Here is a 5,597-nt window from a genome sequence, read left to right as displayed (position 1 = left end):
ATTGTCGTAGTTATTGGCTACATAAATCCAGGTCTTTCACGTGAACAGTTTCCTATTCAGAGGGTCCAAACATCGTCCACTGGACTTTTATAGTACGTCTTAAGATGACGTTTACCGACGTTTCAGAGGTCCTTGTTGCCTCCATCATCAGGGCGATGAGTAACTCCGAAACGTCGGTAAACTGCTACCACGGCGCAAGAACCCAGAAGACAGTCATCTTCAGACTCACAGCCATGAAAATCTCAGATCATAAATATTAGGTCGTGATGTATGTGACATTTCTTTCAATGGGCTACAAATATCATCTTTCAGTTTGGCCACATTAATTATTACTGTTATTTCTTTTCAATTCAAGTAATTTTATTACTTTTGTATTACGAAGTTATTTTGGGTTTCCTTTTTTATGTTATTTTCAACTTTTGTATTACTTTTCAAATTGTTAGTATGTTGTTTACAATAAAATGTATTTAATGTTGTTTCAAAATTTAGTTCCTTATGCTAATTATCGTACAGATACTCAGTTTCTGTAAATTTAAAAAAAGTTCTTAAATTTTAAGATATTTAATTTTCCTTATATAAATCATTATTACATGCAATAGTTCACCAGCTTTTGTAATAATTGTCACCATTTAGCAATTATCCTTGTCTTTATTGAAGTTAAAAGAAATGTAAATGATATTAGGCGACCTTCCCTATTATTAGTAAGTACGCCATTTTTTAATAATTGTAACACGGAAACGCTTTCATGCTGGTGATTGTAATGACATATAAGGAGTTGGGGGAGGGGGGTCCCGCAGGACACAGTTTGAGAACTTGGAGACAGCTGCTCCTAAAACAAGAGTTTTGGACCGTTCTGAATCTAGATACCACAGTGAACAAACAGCTAAACTTCAGATGACAGATAAATCATGACCCCGAATTACATAAGGAAGTTACTTAACGTCAAACTGAGATGATTATTCACTGTGAACTAGACAGTAAAGAGGATAAACTGCCAAGAGCATATTTCAAGTTAGTAGCCCGATATTCACGTAAAGATTCAATTCAACTCAATTAATTTATTTACGTGTTTGCCAACATTACAAACGGGTAATTCATAACTGTTTATCCAACCAACTCCCTAATGAAATTAAGTCATAAGTGCTGGGTTAAACTACTTTGAACATTTTTATAAATGTCAGTTGGAAGATCCACGGTAAAAGAAATGCCAAGGTCATGAGATTTAAATGTTAATTAGCGTTAGCTCAGTCGGTAAATTGGGACGGCACGACCGAAGAGCTACATAATATTGTGTTGTGCAAAAAAATAAAAATTCTCTGTTCCCAGCCCAGGAAAACGAATTATTTAATCCGACATAACATCATACGTCTAGGAAATATATTATTAAGTGACCGTCCCCACACAAAAAAATACATTGCAAATTCATGCACACATTCATATCACATTACTCGACGTACATCAGTTAATAAATTTATAATATATTTGTCGAATGGAGACAGTAACTTAATAATATACAAACATGGCGCTCCAATGTAATCTCATACACTTAACTGAACACCCTGTGTACCTTGTAACCGTCCCTTTCCTTCCGCCACACGTCACACTGCTTGTTTAGTGTACTCGTAGTCGTAGCCTGGTTTGCTCATATGGTTACAGCTTCTTGACGTGGGATGTATAAAGATACAGAAAGGGATTGTTGATGGTGGTGTGAGGTTGTCGGTGAGCACGAGTTTCCGACTCCCTGGGAATATACGGGAATTAGAAGGTGGAGCAGGTTTCTGCACAAATGGACGACAAAGTCTTTCTGTGTTGCACTGATCGACGACACTTTATTTTTCCTTAATACGCTCAGGAACATATATATATCCTAAGCACTATTCACGGAGGCAGCTGGATGGCTCGGCTGTTCCTTTGTTCTTTCGTACGTTTGTTAAGAAAAACACCCCCGCTCAACCGAAGGACCAAAACTTTAGAGCGCCCCGCAACCACGATCGCGCTTAAATACCCCTGCATTACGTAATTTGTCATTGAATTTGGCTTAAAAGCTGCGACCTGATTCGTTCCTCACAACGGCGGGAACGCGCCTTAAGCTGAGCTCAAAGTCAATTGGTCCATCGCAAGGATGCGATGGTCGTAATGCAGTCATCACCCCGCATCTGGAAGGGATGCACACCATGTGTGGGGTGGCTTAAGTATTTTCTTTGTTGGTTTATGTTTGCCCCCTTTTTTTTTTTTGTTTCTACTTCAGGCTCCCTTGGGACAGAAGGAAGGCCGAGGAGGGTGACCCGCAAGTGGCCATCTGGGCCACATTCCTTCAACTCAATGTGTTCCACAAAGCCAAAATTAAGCATTCAGTCTAATTTAGGTGAAGTAAGGCGTTCCAGAAATCATGTAATTACACCTTCTTCGTTTTTCTTATAAGCCAGATCAACATGCCGAAGCCTGGTTTACCTTTCATCTCAAGGCTCAGTCCGTTCGGGAATTGAACCACAGACCTGGACTGGCACAACCTACACCCTCAGTAATTGTTCAAAGCGTTCAGCGACGCTGAAATAGCAATCTTGTTGGCAAATTATCAGCGGATAAATCCAAAATTCTCGCATCGTCCACGAAGCGTCGCGTAAATCGAGTTTTATCGCACGAAGGCATCGAATGATTCGCATACCTGATATTCTTATCTTGAAGGCAAAGAATCTTATAAAAGATGGACGGAAAGCGAAAGGAAAACAAAAGAGAATAATTTATGAAATTATAAAACTAAGCACAACTCAAACCAAACGTCACCTCTTTGAAGCCCAGCGTTTACCGTTTGATTTAGTAATCAATCACAGAGCATGTAGCTCTTATGATACTCAAAGCAAAACAGCGATTATTAATTTAAACAGCATTTATAATCTGATCTTTGCAGTAGTGAAGTGTTTTATTTTACTTTAAGCAAGAATTGGGTTCTTAAATATTATTCAGATAAAATTCGACTTCAAATGTTTGAAACAAAAGAAGCTTTACACCAATATAAAAACAACAAAGAATTAAATAAAGCCAGACGAAGTAAATAAAATAAAGAATTAGTTTTGGGATTATAACGTCTTGCCGCATGACTCTGTGAGTTATGAAACGAGATTTTAAATGAACAGGTCATGCAGATTAATATTTTGAATGGGCTAAATTCCTGCTGTTTGTACCCTACAGTTACAGCAAATAACGAACCGCTGTCATTTTGTTTACAGGATCAGCGTAACTACACCATCATCATAACAACAATTGTGATTCGGTGCTACCACATTTGTGCGACGGTGATATCGAAATGTTTGTACCGACTCGTCCAACGGTGATTTTACGTGATCAAATCTCAAGTTCTCACGGCGTCGAGAGTAGTCTGTTAAAAGTTGTAAAAGTTTAATGACGTTTCAGAGATGCTTGCTGGATCCATCATCGCCCTGATGATGGAAGCAGCAAGCAACGTCGAGAATCTTCTATCAGACTACACGGAGTAACATCTCAATGGTTTAATCTGTTTTCACAACACCGACGCCAAAGAGATTCGATCAGATGTGTTATTAACGGGTATTTCATTTGACTTAACCTGAGGCAAATAATTAAGTTGTTTATTTTACTGTGATGATCCCTAATGTTATACGAGAAACTTTAACTTACGAAGGTAAGAAATGAACGTACACAAGGGGTCGGGGTATATTCAATGGTTTTATTTGTTCTCAGTTTCTATAAATATTTCGTAGGCATACAGCATTACGTGTGGTAGAAGGAGAAATAAAGGAAAGTGTAAATTATTTAGGATTGGTTAAAAATCTGGGGGTGACCAAGGAGAAAAACCACGGGGTAAGGACAGGAGATTTGGGTTAAAATGGAGAACCATCGCTTAGAAACACGTGACTGTACTAACATCCCAACTTTTAATGAAATTCAGTTCACAGCCATTGAAGAGAGTTCATCAGCAATAACGAAGACACAGATCGGGTTGCCATAGAGACAAGAATTTACTGTGCGGTACGGCCTGATAACAACTACAGCCATTTACTTAGCTTCTTCAGTTCCTTGCTTTCAAGCTCATCAGAGCGCTTGTTCCCCCCCCCCCCCCAAATGATTTCACCACAAAATAAAGAGTTCAGAACACAAAAATTCTGCTTCTGTCTCAAACTGCCATTTCTTACCATTTTTATGTTCAATTTCAGTAAACCTTTATCAGGAGGACCAGGAGGCCAAGACAGGGAAGCTTCCAACACGATGCTCCACCCCCAGACTGAAATAAAGTATCTTTTACTTCTCCCAATAATTTTATTCTAACACCACACCCTCCACTCTCTCTTTCAGCAACTGAGTATATATTTTGTAGATAAATATCAAAATTAAAAAAAAATGAGCAATTTTTATTAAACCAAATAGGAGGAGCCGCCACTGAACTGTATTTTGATTCCATTTATCATATTTCTGAAGCACTGATTTAGCAAATCTGTTTCGCCAGAATCCTCACAAAAGTCCTGAAGTCCCTATAAAATTTTTCTACTTCCTGTTTATATAGATGCAACTGATAAGTGTCTACTCGTGACCTCCAAAGGGTTGCGCAAATTGTCACGTAAAGTTCAGATTAATCTGCGATCAATAAACAGGTGTGAAATGTTTGGTATATTATTTTCTGACACACCAACATTTCACAATCTAAATATGACTCTTCTGTAACGTTGCGCCGTGCAGTCTTGTAGAATATTCTCGACGTTTCAGTGGTGCTTCCTGTCTCCTTTATTATCACCCTGATTATCGGTGTGATAAGCAGCATTGAAACGTTGATAAATTTCTTCCAGATGGTACGACCCAGTTTCCCAGAATACCTTCAAGATCTTCATATTCTCCGGTATGAGAACCATTTCATCGTGTGTCAACGGGACTTTTAATAACAGTCAGTAATATTATACAATCACTGTTATTACAGAACTATTAGAATAACCTTTCGTTTCACACACACACGTCCGGCACAGTTACATGTCGCGCGAGAAGTACTGGCGCTTGCGCAAAGGACCGATTTAGGATCGTACGAGATGGACTCGTCCGAATCTCGCGCTAGAGGGGTGTCAGCTTCAGTTGGTTCGTAGCTCTAGCTGTGTTTAGTTCGGCGCGTCGCCACAGCTGAGGCTGTGCGATCCCCAATACTACTGAACTCCCCTCTCTCGGCTTATATACATCGCGCATTTAAGTGCCATCCAACTCGCGTGACTTTCACATTCAGTCTGTGATAAAGATTAATAGTAAACACGTGCTTCAATGACTCAGAATTGTATAAACTTTTCCAGAAAAGCATGCGAGTGTAGGCTTACACAGTCACATAACGATGACAAATTGTGCTGTCAGAATAACTACATTGTAGCTTAATGTATCAGGTACCACATCTATCACATCACACATCTGTACCTACTTTACAACTTACCTCAAGTGAAATACAGTGTTTTTTTCAATGCTTCTAAAGACATTAAGTTACTGAATATTGTATCGACTCCTTCATTGATGAGCTAGAAAACAGTCTAATGCATTGATTTATCGTATGCGTAGAGAGCAATTAGATTAACGTCTTTGTATTATTTTACAAA

Source organism: Zootermopsis nevadensis, unplaced genomic scaffold (genome assembly GCF_977971745.1).
Source record: "Zootermopsis nevadensis isolate Lab colony 2312 unplaced genomic scaffold, Znev_1.0 Znev_ptg000024l, whole genome shotgun sequence".
Taxonomy (NCBI): Eukaryota; Metazoa; Arthropoda; class Insecta; order Blattodea; family Termopsidae; genus Zootermopsis; species Zootermopsis nevadensis.
This window is presented reverse-complemented; position numbering follows the sequence as displayed.